Here is an 18177-nt window from a genome sequence, read left to right on the forward strand (position 1 = left end):
CGGGAGTCTGTACAGGAGCTGCAGGGATGAGAGCAAGGCTTTGGAAGCAAGCAGTCCAAGGTTTATACTCTGGCTCAGCTATTATTTCCTGCAAGGCCTTGGACACATCCCTTAAGCTCGGTAAGCTTCTGTTTTCCAATGTACAAAATGGGGATACGTATTCTTTTTTTGAAAAGGTTATACAGAGAAATGAGTTATATAGAGAAATGAGTAAGATCATATATTTGAATCATTTAGTAGCCACACTGGCAAGGGATAAACACATCAGAAAGGGAGCTATTATTACTCAATTAATCCAAAACTCTGCTCACTCTTTTAAGAGCATACATTTGTAATGGAACCTCTCTGATTCGCACAGGAGGAGTTTTAATCATGTGACAAAATGTGGATCTTGTTAAAATGCAAACTATGATTCAACAGATTGCATAGGGTCTGAGATGCTGTATTTCTAACAAACTGCCAGCGAGGCAGAAACTGCTTGGTGAGTATGCCATAATTGGAGTAGATAGGCTCTAGAATAAAACAGAAATCAAAATAAACTGAATGAAGTTGAGGGAGATAGAGCAGACATTGAGACAGGGTTACCTACTCCAACCCTGTGCCTGCACTCATCAAGTCCACTTTGCTGGTAGCACTTACCACTTAGAACTCTTCTCTCTATGCCACTAGGCTGTGATCTCCTTGAGGGTCAGAAGCCTATCCTTATGGCTCCAGGTATCTACTGCACTTAATTTTGACACTCAGTTCAGGTATGAGTTAATACATGTATGAAAGAACAGATACATGAACATGATGCATGAATGAAATTCAGGGGAATTACTACTGGTTGATGTATAAAAATCTAAATGGGTTTGAACTTCACATTTCTTAATCACTGGAACAGCTTCATATATTATTAGTATTGTTGGTGTTACATACTTTATTGAGCTTAATATTCAAGCAAAAGAACCATTGGGAAAGATCAATCTTAGACATTCACTCTAAAAATATAGAATTTCAGAAGTCCCTTTACTGTAATATAAAAAGAAACATCCAGAGGGATGCTTGGGTGGCTCAGCGGTTGAGCATCTGCCTTTGGCTCAGAGCGTGATCCCGCTGTCCAAGATCAAGTCCCTCATCTGGCTCCTTGCAGGGAGCCTGCTTCTCCCTCTGCCTATCTCCCTCTCTGTCTCTCATGAATAAATGAAAAGAAAGAAAGAAGAAGGAAGGAAGGAAGGAAGGAAGGAAGGAAGGAAGGAAGGAAGGAAGGAAGGAAGGAAGGAAGGAAAAAGGAAAAGGAAAAGGAAAAGGAAAAGGAAAGGGAAAGGGAAAGGGAAAGGAAAGGAAAGGAAAGGAAAGGAAAGGAAGAAAGGAAGAAAAAAAAAAGAAAAAAAGAAAGAAAGAAAGAAAGAAAGAAAGAAAAGAAGGAAAGAAAAGAAGGAAAGAAAAGAAAAGAAAAGAAAGAAAAGAAAAGAAAAGAAAAGAAAAGAAAGGAAAAGAAAAGAAAGAAAAAGATAATTTGAAGGTTTTCTAGGTAGTTTGGTGGAGACGTGGATGGAACTGGAGGGTATTATGCTGAGTGAAGTAAGTCAGTCGGAGAAGGACAAACATTATATGTTCTCATTCATTTGGGGAATATAAATAATAGTGAAAGGGAAAATAAGGGAAGGGAGAAGAAATGTGTGGGAAATATCAGAAAGGGAGACAGAACGTAAAGACTGCGAACTCTGGGAAATGAACTAGGAGTGGTAGAAGGGGAGGAGGGCGGGGGGTGGGAGTGAATGGGTGACGGGCACTGGGTGTTATTCTGTATGTTAGTAAATTGAACACCAATAAATAATGGCCATCCTAACAGGCATGAGGTAAAAAAAAAAAAAAAAAAAAAGAAAGAAAAAGAAAGAAAGATCCAGAACTCCTTTCTCCTTTCATGGGAGGTCTTCTTCCCTTAAGGAACAGTAACTACAGTTTCCAGCACCTCAACTGGACATCTCTTACAAAACAATCATGCTGGCAACATATTATTATAATTAGCATAGATATTCTTCTAAGGCATGTAACAGCTCCGATTTATAGATTTTCTAAGTAATTAAGAATCACTAAAAACCCTTCATTGTTTTTATGACAAAATATAGTGAGTTTTCCAACTGGAGTTTCACACTGGCATCAGATTGTACAATCAAGTCATGTAACCTTTACACGGTTAGTCTTACTGCATAGACAACAGGAGGTTACACTGGCCAAGTTGGCTACTATAGCAACATCCATTTTTACTGCTAGGAATTAGAAACCTTGTTAAAGGGACACGTAGGTGGCTCACTTGGTTAAGTGTCTGCCTTCGGCTCAGGACAAAATCCCGGAGTCCTAGGATTGAGCCCCACATCGGGTTCCCTGCTCACCCAGGAACCTGCTTCTCCTTCTGCCTGCTGCTCCCCCTGCTTGTGCGCTTGCTCACTCTTTCTCTCATGCACAAATAAATAAAATCTTAAAAAAGAAAAGAAAAGAAACCTTGTTAAATTTCGGAGGGACCACTGAAAATTTAAGTTTCATTAGATGATACCAAGAAGTACTTATCCAGATTTGATCTGTTTATATAACATGATTCTTTGGATGAGAGCCTTAAGTTCTAATTCAGCTGGACAGTTCAGGGCTTGTGTTCCTACGGATCTTTTGTTGCAAATTGGGATACCGTGCATACAATACAGACCATATAATATCTACTTCCAAACCTCTCCAGATACGTTTAAAATTTTAGTTGTGTAGCCTAAATACTTAAAGATATGGGGGTGGTTAGCTGTCATCTTGTCAATAGGATAATAAGACTCCAATAAATATGGTGCATTACATTTATGAGAAGGGGGACTATAATTGGATGTGTTTTATTTCTTTCTTTTTAAAGAGAGAAACTAAACCTTTTATTTTGAAATTATTTCAAGCCTACAGAAAAGTTGCAAAACCAGTAGCAAGAATGACCACACATAGGTTACCCAGATTTATCCACATTTGTTTTTCCTTTTCCTCCCCCCTCCTTTATTAGTATTAGTATTAGTATACTATTATCTAATATCCAGCTTATATTCGAATTTCACCAATCATTCAAAGAATGTTGGACATGTTTTAAAGCTTAGCTCTGACTCAAGTCACCCCAGATAGTCATAACATAGTAGAGTTTCTCAGTAACGGAATTTACCTATTCTAAACTGCATCTTTCTCAACACAGTGGCCTACAAAACACACTCTTCCTAGGCTTCTGGAGAACTTTAAAATCACTCTTTAACATTTTTGGGATACCAGGGTAGCTCAGCAGTTGAGCTTCTGTCTGTCTTTCGCTCAGGGTGTGTTTCTGGGGTCTAGGGATGGAGTCCCACATTGGGCTCTTTGCATGAAGCCTGCTTTTCCTCTACCTGTGTCTCTGCCTTTCTCTCTCTCATGAATAAATAAATAAAATATTTTTTAAAAAAATTTAACATTTTTAGCACCCGATGGCCTCATTTTGCTGTCATTTTTAAGTATTTTATTTTCTTGGCCAAGAGTTCTCAAAGCAAATACATGTTCCCCAGCTGACTTTTATGTTTTCTTATAGAAGAGTTGGTCTTCCATTTATGATATAAAACAAACGTTAATTGGGATGATGATTAAGATGGCCTAGGCTTTTTCCAAACATTTTCCTATAAACTAAGAAACTTAAATGGTTAGTCTTTTTTATAGAGTAAAAATATCTAGGTTGAAAAAGAAAATCTAGATAAAAGCAGCCAAAGAATATCGAGAGCAGCTTCCCAAAAAGACATCCTCAGAAAAGTTCCTTATTTAGAGCTTTCATAAAATGGCATTGGGAGGTTCATTCAGTTCCTTCAACCTTCCTGGGGGTCACCATAAAGCCCAATTAAACCTTTTGACCCACAAATTACTTCTGGGAATTTTTCCAAAGGAAAAATCATAGATGTGCACAAAGTTTGGATGTGAAAAACCTATCTTACTAAAGAGAGATCAATCATGGGGTACCCATATAATGTAATTCTACAAAGATATTTTAAAAGCTTTAACACAAATATCTAAAGATATGGAAATATTTATGATTTAGTATTACACATAAACAAGTAGATGATAAAACAGCTTGTCTAAAATTACCTCAATTTCCTAAAAATATACATACATGTTTGACTAAAAAGAAACAAATTTGAAAAGTAACAATAATTAGATGGTAGGATAGGGTAATTTTAAATTTCTTCTCTGTGTTCTCCTGAATTTTTGTAGTTTTATTTTCTAAATTAAATATGTACTGGTTGGGTAGTTAGAATATAAAATGTTTTCCTCATTTTTTTTCTCTCATGAATATAGCATTCATACATATGGAATTAAATAATCACAAGATTAGCAAGAAATAAATGAAAATAAATAAAGATCAGCGAACATAAACTTAACTAATACCATATAGTTTTGGCATTAACTTGTTATATTTAAATAAATTCCTCCCAGGAGATTCTCTATCAACCATCTCCAGTTTCTACTAGCTGATCCTTTTTCTGAAACAGTTCAATGATTCTTAGAAATCCAAATGAAAATCCCAGACAGGCAAGGAAATAAAATGTGCAAAGGAAGTTAGCCTTGGCCGTGTGCAGAGAGGTGGAAACCATGAATATGAATGGATGGAGGTTTAGAACAACGGATAATGAAAGAGGGAAATACTATTCAGATGACAGCTGCCAGCCCCCTCCCCCTACTGTCATTCCCTGCTGCCCGCTCCTCTCTCCCCTCCCCCACCTTTATTCCCAGCCCAGAGGAAACGTTGTGGGGCTTGTAGCCTTCGTGGTGTTCTCACACTCCAAAAGCACAGAGGATAAAAGGCCACTGTGTTGAAAGCTTGTGCCTCATAGAGTAACAACAGTGCTAGAAGTGCTTAAAAAGACGTTGTTACTTTTCATATCAATCATAGCGTTGGCCAAGCTACTCTCCAATCTACTGGGAGGTACAGGGTGAGCATTGTTTAATTGGCTTTGGGAATCTTATGAGCTGTGCTAGACTATTAATTAGAGGAGTTGCTAGAATAAGCTGTGACGTGTGTGTGTTGGGAGGGGAGGGCTGGTTATGCCACAGTCTTGGTAAACAATTTACAAATGTATTTTTGGACAAACAAATAAAAAAAAGTTAGAACACACTTCTTAGGAAGCAACAGTTCCTTAGGCAGAGGTACCCTAAATCTTCCTGCAGGTACCTAATCTCTTTGAATAGGAATACCACTTGATGCCTAAAGGATTTATTCTCAATGCCAATTTTCCCATCTAGGCCAACAGAACACTGTGATTTGTAGAATCAGGGTCTCATACGCAAGTGTGTTGAGCTGTCCAGTAGAGGAAGAGACAAATAATGCTGGGGCATACGTACTATTTATGGGGGACAGTTAGCACTAGCAGCTGTTGCTTTTCTGATTTTTCTTTAAAAAAAAAAAAAAGATTTATTTATTTTAGGAAGAGAGAGAGCAAGAGCAGGAGGGGCAAAGAAAGAGAATTCAAGCAGACTGGTGCTGAGCATGGAGCCTCTGGGGTTAGGAGGATGGTTGATCTCAAGATCCTGAGGTTACAACCTAAGCAGAAACCAAGAGTCAATAGTTTAAACCAATGAACCACCCAGGCAGACCTGATTTTTCATGAGTAACTGGTAATCCCAATTTTTGTGTGAATTCTCTGTGTTTCTAGAAGTTGACAACTAAAAAGAAAAATCAGTGCATTCTGTGAACAAATAAAACATCTCTGAGGGCCAAAATAGAATGCCAGGATATAACCTCTGATTCAAAGAACAAGATCTTAACATACAATTTTTAAAGAGCATGTCACTAAATTTATCTGTATATGCATCAATTACCATCCAGGAAATGGATGAGAAGAGAATCATGAATTTAAATTCTAAACTGTCTGACCAATTTACCCTAATCAAATTCCTAAATTCATCTGGGGTATGTTTTCCTCCTTTCATTAAAATATGAATAATGTACTAGAGTTATACAATTTAAAGATTTTACTAGAAAAAAATAAAGATCTTGCTTGAGGATTTAAATAAGCAAATGCATTTATCTTTACAACTTAGAGCTACTGCTAATAATTTATTTCTTTTATGTATGAAAAGACTAAGGAACAAAGCAAAATCACAGGTAAGCCAGAGGATGAGGCTGGAATCCAAGAACCCTGTCTCTTTATGATTCAACAATCAAATAAGAACCCTCTCTAAAGGATGACTAAGAAAGCAAGCCCATTAACACATTAGGCTCATGAAGCAAGTAATCATGTAAACGAATCACTATTCTAATAGTCTCAGCAAGATGAACTCAGGGTCCTCATTTAAAGCACATGGAAAGGAAATGTGTCAGGTTAAGACATCTTCATCTAGTAAGTGGAATATTAATCACATCTAATCCAGTGTACATTTTCAGATGAGTAACTCCATCATTCATCATCCAACTTAAACAGTTTCCTAGGACAGACACTTTAATATTTACTAATTTGCTTTCCAACCCATGCTATTTCTCGTTAGGATGGCAACATCCAATTTGTGAGGGAAATGAGTCATATTATGCCACTATCCTACCTTCCAAGGGACAAGTTAAAGCAGGAAATGAATGGCTCTGTGTGTGTGTGTGTGTGTGTGTGTGTGTGTGTGTACAGGAAAACTGTATTCTAAGACTGAAGGATCTCAGCTTGGGGGCATGATTTTTTTAGATATTGTTTACAACTTTCAGAGCTGTCTTATATCAGACAGAATTATAATTTTGCCATAAGTTTTATTTTGAACTGTTCACAATATACAAGTATCTCTAAATGTTTGTGAATTTTTCATGTAAAAATCAACCTTTTAGTCTTATACAGTTTCAACTTAGATTTCTGTCTTTTACACCAGCTTAACTATATCTTATTCTTTTTTTTTTAAGATTTTATTTATTTATTCATGAGAGACACAGAGAGAGAGAGCGAGAGAGAGAGAGAGAGAGAGAGAGAGAAGGCAGAGACACAGGCAGAGGGAGAAGCAGGCTCCATGCAGGGAGCCCGATGTGGGACTTGATCCCCAGTCTCCAGGATCACATCCTGGGCTGAAGGCGGTGCTAAACCGCTGAGCCAACTACATCTTATTCTTAAATGCTGTGGAATACTTGAATAGACTTCAGAACTATTGAAAACTTCAAATAATGATTTTAAAAATCCCCATTAAAGTGAGTATACCAAAAACCAGATATCCAGAATGGAGGTGCCAAAGTCACTTTGAGTCTGTTTCACCTTGATTAGTTTCTTTCTACATCTCAACTTCCCTGTACTCGGAAAACTGACTTTCTACCTATAAGGTGTCTTGTGAGAAATGCAAAGTTCTTTTGCAAGCTGCCTTATCATGCAATTTAAATTACAGAAAGCACAAACAGGTGTCCTTCACGAACAGACGAAAAGAGTCCTAATTTAAAACTCCAATTACAGCAATATAATCTTTAAAAAAATCTCTTTTTTAATGCTATTTATGAGATGAGGACTCCGTGTTAAGCAAAGTAATATACTTCCAGCAAGGGAAAGTGTCAGAGAATTGATATTTTGGGGCAGCCTTTGTTTTTTGCAGATGTTGCTGGGTGAAAGGAAATTTTAAAATTATAATTAACATTTTATCTATAGGATGCCTGGGTGGCTCAGTCAGTTAAGTGGCTGCCTTTGGCCCAGGTCATGATGTCAGGGTCCTGGGATCAAGTCCCACATCAGGCTTCCTGCTCAGTGGGGAGTCTGCTTCTCCCTCTCCCTCTGCCCCTCCCCACTGCTAATGCTCATGGTCTCAGTCTCTCTCTCTCTCTCTCTGGCTCTCTCAAATAAATAAATAAATAAAATCTTAAAAAACATTTTTTTTTTTTACCTCTACATAGTCCTTGATGCTCCTTCAGGTAAAGCAACACTATCAACAAAAAGGATAAGGACCCTAACCATGTTTGTCCTTCACTTTTTTGCCACCAGTTCAGCTCTCTCAATTTTTTTCCAAACACATACATTCCCTCTCCCTACCAATCAGGTAGATCTTCACTTTCTAGTGATCATTTGCTAAACATAGTGCTATAAGCCCTATTGTCATACTTCACTGCCCGCTATTAGATCAAATGAGATGAGAGAATTCTCCATTTTAAACCAAAACAAACCTTATATCCACTGGTCCAGACACACAGGACCTACCTAGAACTATACAAATAGAGTCACCGATCTGTGTGTCCTACACAATATCAACACCAAAGACTATTTATACCTTCTAATTCCACTATCTCTTCCTCATCCAAACCCTCGTTTGGGGATTTAATTATTCTTCACTTTTTCCCTAAAGTCTAGAGACTAGGCAATTAAAGTACCTCTTCAACTTACCATCCTACGTTCAATACATTACCTCTGAATAACTCAAAAACTGTAATATATCCCACCATGGGTTAAAGGTAAGCCTTGGGTATGTTTTAAAACAAACAAACAAACAAACAAACGAAAACACCTTTCAGCCAACTGAGAACTGTTGGTGGAAACTCGAGCCCCCAGATGGCCAAACATACAGCAGGTTCCCTGCTCCACCCCCTACCCCAAAGCACAGGTGCCCAGTCAGGGCAGCCATCAGCCATTCAGCCAGTAGCTCTTCCCATCTTCAGCATCTTTTCTAACTCAGCCTCTCCAGGCAGCTACCCTCAACACATCAAACTTGGTTCTCCAGATGAAGAGCCTGTGTGGGTAGCCTCCCAACGCTCAGTCCACCAGGATGTCAAAACTAACTCCTTACAGGCGAGGGGCATCTTCAGGCTTTCTAAAGAGAATATCACATGAAGTGTGCACTAATCTTTTTTTATCTGGCATTTAGCCTAAGCACTGAGATCAGCAATTCTAAAACACACTGTCAGCCCTTTGTGACAAAGTCCTCTATTATAACCCTGGTCATCTCCCTACTGACTTCAGGGATCTTCCAGCCCCTCCTTTGCAGGGGGTGATCCCCAAAACCTTCAGTGTGAATTGATCAGTCACTTCGGAGAATGAGAGGTACTGACTCCACTGCTTTTCAGTTCAGGGAGGCGGGAGCCAGACTCCAGGCATCCAGTTCTTTATGACTGGATAAAGAGCCTGGTAAACTGCAGAGGAGCGGATTATATGTGCAGGGTCTAAGAAACAAAAAGAAAAAAGGAGGATGGGGGAGGAGGGGCAGGCAGTCAAAAAAACCCTTCATCTCTTCTTTACAAGATATCTATATTTTACTAGAGGAAAAACTGACTTATAAACATCAAACCTAGCAACTTTCTATTTCAAGTTTTTGTTATTTCCTCCCTCGGCTCCAGTTCAGAGTCCAAGTACCCCAAAAGGCCCAGACAAGACCAACGCACAAGACCTTCAACTTCTCTCAAATTAATAAGTTGTCATGTGGAGGCCAATCCAGGCCCCGGAGGCCTTTACTCTGTTCTTTACTGTGGGAAGCAGGGAGCTCTGGGCTGGAGGCTGGTGGTCCTGCCTCCCTCCTCCGGCAGTCTGTCAGCTCTCCTGGAAATCTGTCTCTTCTTCTGCTCACTTGCCCCAGATTCTGACTTGAGTTTTGCTAGAAATAGTTCTCAGGCCCCTCTAAAGTCTGGCTGTCTGATGGCACCAGCATCATAGAATAATTGGTATAGTGGGCCCTGTGATGTGCAGCCCAGATCCCTTTAGGCCCAGAGCATTTATTGCTGGGAGTACTGGAGCCTGCCAGCTCTCATCTGAGGGCCTTTCTGGAGGGCCTTTATCTACTGAGGTCTGTGCAGCCCCTATCCAGTGACTGGCGGATGGACACAAAGACCCAGCCTCCTTGCCTTAGAGCCATCTGTGTTCCAGAGCCCACCATGACCAACCCCACCTGTAACACAGTCAACCTTCCCCTCTACCTAATTCTGATGCCCTCGTTTTGCTGCCAGGCTTTGTTGTTCCATAAGTAGTCCCCAATAAAACTCAATCTCAGCATCTCAGAATCTGTTTCCTAGAGAACTGAGTTGTGATCATCAGAAACAAGATACAAATAATGCTGCACTATCTTTTGCCCAACTGCCCAACTACTACTCTACTACTACTACTACTACTACTACTACTACTACTACTACTACTTTCTTCTCCTTCTTCTTTTTAGACAGAGTAGGCCGGGAGGAGAGGCAAATGGAAAGAGGGAGAATCTCAAGCAGGCTCCATGCCCAGTGCAGAGCCCCACGCAGGGCTCAATCTCATGACCCTGAGTTCACAACCTGAGCCAAAATCAAGAGTCAGATGCTTAAGTGACTAAGCCACCCAGGCGCAACTCCTTTACTCAACTTCCAATTCATACGTAGTTTACAGTCATCCTTAACACTTGCACCAGCCACATTCGGACTCTGGCATTCAGTGATGCATGAGGGCATGACTGCCCACCAGTCTAGTTAAAGCAATCATACTGTAGAATTTGTGCCATAATTTAAATATATGCAATCCTCATTTTTTTATGGTTCTAATAAGCATACATTTCAATGACCATGGTCTGGTTAAATAACTACTCCAGTAACAACCAGGTTCAGATTTCAGTGGCCACAGAATATTATATTAGTATATATAAGAAGTACAAACTGGGCAAGTGGCTCTTCAGTCCACAAATAACAGGTACACATCACTGACCAGTGACCAGTCGCAGCGCTTCTTTCAGAGCTTGTTGATGATTAGTCACTGCATATCTAAGCAGGGCAGCAAGAGCCAGAATGATGTTTGGCCCCTGGGGAGTAGGGAGCTGGAGGAAGGACATCCAGAAAGCAGAATTCCCTTGGTCTGATAGAGGTAAGTAGCAGGCCTCTCCCTCAAGTGTCAGTACCTTAGAGTACTGAGGTATATTATCCATGTACTTTCAAGCACAGAAAAGGTGAGGCCAATATCAAATCCCATGTATTAGTTTCCTATGGCTGCTATAACAAATTACCTAAGCACAAACTTAGTGGCTTAAAATAACAAAAATGTATTACTCTACAGTTTGCAGGTCAGAAATCTAAAATGGAGGCACCTGGATGGTTTAGCTGGTTAAGCGCCTGCCTTCAGCTCAGCTCATGATCCCGGATTCCTGGGATTGAGCCTCCGTATCAGGCTCCCTGCTCAGTGGGGAGCCTGCTTCTCTCCTTCTCCCTCTCCCTCTGCTACTCTCCCTGTTTGTGCTCTCTTTCTCACTCTCTCTCTCTCTCTCTCTCAAATAAATAAAATAAAAATCATAAAAAAAATGGGTGGCAGGGCTGTGTTCCTTCTGGAGGCTCTAGGGGAGAATCCATTTATTTGCCTTTCCCAGTTTCTAGAGGCTGCCTACATTCCCTGACTCATGGCCCCACACTCCTCAAACCTCTGCTTCTGCTGTTATATCTCCTCAGACCCTTACCCACTTGCCTCCCTTTGATTACACTAGGCCCACCCTGATACTCTAGGATAATGGCCCATCTCAGTAACTTTAAGCTAACTACATGTGCAAAGTCCTTTTTGACATGTAGGTAATATATTCTCAGGTTCTAGGGATTTTAATGTAGACATCTTGGGAGTGGGTATTATTTTCCCTACTATACCCTACCATCCCTACCATCAGGTTTTTCCAAATGACTGTGCTCTCCTGGATAGTGACCCCCATTTGGCTGCTGAAAAGGCAAAGCTGCCCGTAAACATCCATGTCTAGATCTGGATCCCCTGGGAAGGGCAAGAACAAAAAACAATTTAACCTAGTGTTCCTGATCCTGAATCAGCCTTGCCCGAGGGGGGCTGCTCAGGCCACTATATGTATATTCTACATCAAAAATTATCACTTTATAGTAAGTTTAGGGAATACAGAATTCATACTTTCACTCCTTGGACACTCACAATTCATGCTGGCATGTCAAAGGTCTTGAGGAATCCTCCAGTAAAGAAACCTATTGAGCTTGTTTAATTTTAAATTTTCTCAACTTACTTTTCTTTTTTTTTTTTTTCTGCTCTTTGATTTATTTTTTACTGGTGTTCAATTTACTAACATACAGAATAACCCCCAGTGCCCGTCACCCATTCACTCCCACCCCCCGCCCTCCTCCCCTTCTACCACCCCTAGTTCGTTTCCCAGAGTTAGCAGTCTTTACGTTCTGTCTCCCTTTCTGATATTTCCCACACATTTCTTCTCTCTTCCCTTATATTCCCTTTCACTATTATTCAACTTACTTTTCATGTAACATTTCATGGAACACTTTGGGAATGATGCACTAGATTGTCCTCTGGCTTTGGTCAATGTCATGAAAACAGCTCTACAAGGTGTCTGCACATCTCCAGCTCCTCTTAAGAGCCTAATGCCTGAAGCCATGCTTCCTGCCATGAGGGAGTAGTTCTTCTCTTCCACGAGCCCTCAGGTGCACTTTGGCAAACCCAGAACCCGTTCACTGACTCACACACACACACAACGTATTATGAAGTGACATATTGTTCAGGTGTCTCAGTTCTGCCTGGACACTCATTTCCTGGAGAGTTAGGTGTTTTTTGTTGTTATTGTTTTTCCTTCTCTTTTCCTTTTCCTTAACTCTGTTCTCAAAACTAAAGGGAAAAAAATGAGCAGGAAATGTGTGTCACCAAATATACTTATGAGTTTTGCTTTCCTCCCTTACCTGTCAAATCAAATACTTAGGCAGACTGCCACATGAAAACTAAAACGTTTTCTTCTTTCAGCAAATGGTTGCTACTGTCAAAATAGAGAGGAGTACATTCATTCCCTTATTTCTGGTGTGTTCCAGGCTATAACTCTGGAACTCTACTGCATGGATGTTTGATTCACCGTAGTCTTTCTCAGAAATCACTGGAAGCTTGAGAAATACACAAAATCTCAGAAGAATATTCAGAGATCATTCAATGGACTTTCTTCTGGAGTATCCCTTCAGTATCCCTAATTAAGAGGCTCTTCATTTATGTTTCACACATTTTTACAACCATCAACTATCTACTCACCTGAACAAATCCTCTGTACTAGAGTACTGGGTAACTTGCCAAGCCCACACCAGGCTATGTGCCTCCTCTGTATGTCTGAGATGCCTTCTTTCATCTATCTCTTCTTCCATAATAATAGTAGTAAATATTTATTGAATGTTTACCACAAGGTAGGCACTATGCCAGCCCTTTTTATTATGTCATCTTATTTCATCTTAACCACAGTCCTATGATGCAATATTGCTACTTTACAAACAAAACTCAAAATTATTTACTGAGTTTTTATTGTATTTTCTGATATTATTTACTGAGTGTCTTCCATACTTCAGACACTAAAGTGCTAAGCACTTTACATTTTTATCATCATGTCTATGACTAGGTGTTATGGTTCCTCCTTTGCAGATAAAGAAACTGAGGCTTCCACAAGGTAAGACATTCCCCCACAGTCACACAGCTAATAAGAGGTAGAATGGGGAAACCTAAAAGTATCTTCTATTTATCCTTCACTGCCTCCTTCTCCCTGATACCTTTCCAGCCAGAAGGGTCCTCTGTATATCTGCAAATTCACAAAGTATGTACTCATCATCCCAGTCTTGTTACTTGTCATATCATGCACAGTGCTTAATTTCTCCCTACTGGGCATCTTTCAATCTACTTTGCATTCCTTAGCATGTCACTCATAACACAGGCTCTTATAAATACACACTGGTTTAGAGTAAGTCAGCTTACAGCAACCAGGACTGGCAAAACAAACAAACAAAACAAACAAACTGCTTTTTGATGAGGAGTTTCCAGGTCTCAGTTGATTTCTTCATTGTTTCAGGAAACAGCTACACAATGGCATTCAGTACAGGGGATGACACTGAATGGTTTGTCCCCTGGTGCTTGTTTTAGCAGCTACCATGGCTATTTGGCTAAGTCCCCTCAGATCTACTGGTGAGGCCAAGGCTGAAAGAATCTGTGAGTCAGAGTAGCTCCAGCTTCTGAAAAGTGTCTGATACACAGTAGACACTCAACAAATATCTTTTGAATAACGTCCAGTTACAAAATCATGTGCTACAGATTCAGCATTTGGAAATGATAATCATTCACCTCTGAAATGATTCTTAGAAATCAATTATCTAGAACATGATACACTCAAGACATTTATTTTCACTTAATAGATTAACTTCAATAATAAAAATTTAAAAGTTAAAAAAACTTTTACATTTTACAGTTTTTCAAAAACTGTAAATCTTGTAGATTCTTTTGGTGATAAAGTGAAATGCTATATGCAAACTTAGTAACGCTGTGCTTGACGCATGCTTGATGCCCAATGTAACATTAGCTGCAATGATACTAAAGAACCTTCTGCAGGTTGGTCTCCATGGGAAATATGAACTATGGGTTCTGTTTTTTAAAGAAAGTTAATGACAGTATCTTTCTACCAAAATATATATCTTGTAAGGAAAACATGCTTTTTAAAAAGCCACCAAATTAATAATTTCTCTTATTTGTATAATTTTGGGGAAAAAAAACAAATTTTTTTATTTCAACAATACTTCTGTTGCTGCTCTTCAGTAAAAAGGAAAATAACCCCATTAGAAAGCTGCTTATGGATTCTAGAAAATCTTTATTGAGTGTCTACAGCATGTTTCATCGTGCCAGCCCAACCCCTAAGCCAACTCATATAATGCCAACACATTGCGATTGCTAGCTGTTTCTCCAACTGAATCAAGAATATGGCAGAGATGGGCTAGCTGTTTATCACACTATTCTCTCTTCATCCTGGGCACAGAGCTGTACTACATTTCCTGGCATCCCTTGCACTTAGCTGTGACTATGACTATGTGACTAAGTTCCACCAACGGGATATGGCTGGAGGTAATATGTGCCCCTCCAAGCCTGCTCATATAATGCTCCCATGCACACCTCTCCAGCTCTTGCCATTCTGCCCTAGCTTGATGGAGATAAGCCTGGAAACCCTGAAAGCCAGAGCTACAAGATAGAGGGTTTCTGTGTCCCTGACCACTGCTTGGGAAAAGGCCAACCGGAGCTCAAGCACCACAGTTCTAAACTTTATATATGTAAGAAATGCCTCTATCATGTTTGATCCATTCTACTTTCTTGAATGTGTTTGTTAAAGCAGCCTCTATCTGGAAGTCCTGAGATTTTTGCAAAGTTATGAAATACTGTCAGATTATTTGTAAAATAGTAAACCTAATCATCATATGCCAAATCAGATACTGGGTTATGAAATAACTAAATAATCTAAAACTATATCATTGTAGACTAGGTTTTACTCTAGGTAAACCATCAAAAGTTCCAAAAGTTTAAGAAGAATGTTGTTGAAAATCTTAAGATATAGAATATTCATTTAATTTATTTAATTTTTCTGTGACACATGAAAAGTCTGCTGTTACTTGATTTCAGTGATAAGGACATCTTGATCTCAGCTTATTAAGCACCGGTGTTTCAAAGAAGGAAAGGATAGTTTGTGCAAGAGCATTCATGCAAGTAGACATTTTCTGAGAACTAGACATTTCTGAGACTTCTTTAAAAAAAAAAAAAAGTGGGTGGGACACCTGGGTTGCTTAGTGGTTGAGTGTCTGGCATGATCCCAGAGTCCCAGGATCGAGCCCCACATCGGGCTCCTTGTATGGAGACTGCTTCTCCCTCTGCCTATGTCTCTGCTTCTCCTCTCTCTCTCTGTTTCTCATGAATAAATAAATAAAATCTTAAAAAAAAAAAAAAACAAGCTGGTGGGAATTGGAGTTGTGAGGTATAGGCTCTCACCTACATTTAGTAAATGACAGATTAGGATCACTTTCTTAACTTTAGAATTGTACGACTATATTCCATTATGATTTTTTAAAATTTATTTTTATTTTTATTTTTTATTTATGATAGTCAAAGAGAGAGAGAGAGAGAGGCAGAGACATAGGCAGAGGGAGAAGCAGGCTCCATGCACCAGGAGCCCGATGTGGGATTCGATCCTGGGTCTCCAGGATCGCACCCTGGGCCAAAGGCAGGCGCCAAACCGCTGCGCCACCCAGGGATCCCTCCATTATGATTTGATCATTGATAGTAATCCATAGTTTAAACTGATCATAAAAATACTTTTTATTTAAATATTAAAGTGTACAGGAATATGTATTTGTCCTGTGTGCACATTGGAAATATATCAGGAGACACTCTCAGAAACTGAAGCTTCAACCATAATAAAGTCCAATTAAGTAAATTATTTGTTTTGTTGTCCAAAGTACATGGGACCCAACCTAGTTTAAGGCCATCAAGTTAAAGATGTAATGCCAAATAACATTACTTACTGGTTATCAAAAAACTGTCCTGTTAATGCTGTAAAGACCTTTTATGTAAACGGATAATCAATGGCACTTCTGAAAAACTGCCTTTGATGATCACAGCTGTTCACCTGGGCCCAAATGCATCCAAAATAACTTACTAAAAACATCTCTCAAATCAGTCTTCTCTCCATCTCCACTGCTCCTTCTTTTATCTAGACCACCAGAGCTCTAATCTGCTATACCAAAATATCTACTCTCGACCTGGGTTCCTTGCTTCCACTCTTGCCCCTTCTCCAAATGGTTCCCCTCAAAGGGTGCCCAAAGCAATCTCTCTAAAGCACAAGTCATATCACACCACCCACTGGCTTAAAATTCTTTCATGTATCTTGACTGGTCTTAGGATAGAATTAGAAAAAAAAAAAAAAAGGATAGAATTAGAACTCCTACATGGCCTGCCATCCCCTACCCCATCCAATCTATCTTAGTACCAATCTCCCATTCCCTTCACTCCAACCCAACTAATCTCCTTTGTGTTCCTTGAATATCCCCAATTCTTTCCTATCAGGGCTTTTTGAACTTCCAGTTCTCTCTGCCTGAAATGTTTTCCCTCCAGCTCTTTACATGACTGACTATTCATCATCCTTCAAGACTCAGTTCAGCCATCACCTCAATTACCCTCCTGCCCTGTTTATTCCCTTCACAGCACTTATAATACCCTATAATTTTATTCTCTATTGCCTGGAAATCTAGACACTCTATTAGGACATGAACTTTTCTTTTTTCTTTTTTTATTACCATGTTTCAGGCAACATATCCTCAGAGATGGGTGGATGAATGGATGGGCAATATAGGCAACAGTTAATTTCACCATTCTTTGTCCCATGGACCATCCATGAGAAACTGTATTATCACATTGTCAAGAAGTGTTACTGTCTTGTCCTGGCAGGCATGTTTATAAAGCAAAACCAATTTCTGTGTCTCCCCTGGGACTATAAAGAAATTTTAATTCTGGGGCCATCCATTTGGCCCTTTCCACACAGTGAGTCTTACTATTAAATAAAAAATAGCCAAGTTTGCAAAAACTGATCATCCCAAAATGACATGTCATAATATCTAATTACCTATAGTATCACACAAGCCTATCCAGGCTTTGAATTTTAAGCTACCCAACTTCTGAAGAAGCTCTTTCAGAAGAAACAAAAGTCACCTCAATGCAGAGTAAAACTATAAGCCACTTCCTTGGATTGCCATATCTAGGACTATCACCCTTAGAGGAGTACAGCCAATCAAAGCCATGACCATGTGGAAATCCAGGGCACACTTCACTTTGGCTTATGGCACTGGGTCAATATGACAGAATAACTTGTTTTCCAAGTTCTGACTAACTGGAGGAGAGCTTTGCCTACAAATAGGTTTCCCAGACGTTCCTCTGTACATATAATAAGAAATGCAGAATTGGATCTGGCCAGAGGCTCTGGAAATGTCAAGGCAGTCTCTCCACACTGAATGTCCCTGAGAATGCCAACATTCTCAAGTGACCACACTTTTCCCCACTTTGAGCCATGGTGAAGACATGCTATCCAAACTCGGCTGAACTAAAGAACTCCATTCTGTAACTCAACATGAGAAAACTCAATAAGCCCCTGCAGAATGCCTGCCAAGGAACTGCGCATTGGCAATGTGACATCTGCCTATACAGAGGGATGTTACAAGAATCACCTCAGCAACGCATGTGGTGGTAGTCACTCCTGTAAGGCAGGCTGGGGTCTTTACCCAGGAAATTCCACAGTGCTCTCTTCTTGAAGGCCCACAGAGAAATGCTTCCCGGGGCTCAGTACCAAGAAAAACATTGTTTCTACTGAGGATTTAGCTTTGCTGATAGGTTTGTTTTATCTTTTGGACACTGTGATTACTTTAACAGATCACATTTCCTCTTTGCTTCTAGAAAGCCCAGGGACAGATCTGCAGCCCTTTTCAATAAT

The 18177-nt window shown here is 39.7% G+C and overlaps 1 protein-coding gene and 1 long non-coding RNA gene across 6 annotated transcripts in view; one reads left to right on the plus strand and one right to left on the minus strand.

Moving 5' to 3' along the window:
- Window positions 1–18177, minus strand: part of MOB3B (MOB kinase activator 3B) — a 190484-nt gene that overhangs the window by 157602 nt on the left and 14705 nt on the right. Inside the window, exon 1 of one of the 4 annotated variants that reach the window (XM_077912203.1) lies at window positions 2297–2321. The exons of the other annotated variants lie outside the window; for them this stretch is intronic. The gene's annotated coding sequence lies outside the window, so the exon portion shown is untranslated. Of the gene's footprint in view, window positions 1–2296; window positions 2322–18177 lie in introns of those variants that run through there. 4 annotated transcript variants of the gene reach the window in all.
- Window positions 1–18177, plus strand: part of LOC144322329 (uncharacterized) — a 40615-nt gene that overhangs the window by 17268 nt on the left and 5170 nt on the right. The window contains exon 1 of one of the 2 annotated variants that reach the window (XR_013387966.1): window positions 8899–8999. The exons of the other annotated variant lie outside the window; for it this stretch is intronic. This is a non-coding gene — a long non-coding RNA (uncharacterized LOC144322329). Of the gene's footprint in view, window positions 1–8898; window positions 9000–18177 lie in introns of those variants that run through there. 2 annotated transcript variants of the gene reach the window in all.

Source organism: Canis aureus, chromosome 10 (assembly GCF_053574225.1).
Source record: "Canis aureus isolate CA01 chromosome 10, VMU_Caureus_v.1.0, whole genome shotgun sequence".
Classification (NCBI taxonomy): Eukaryota; Metazoa; Chordata; class Mammalia; order Carnivora; family Canidae; genus Canis; species Canis aureus.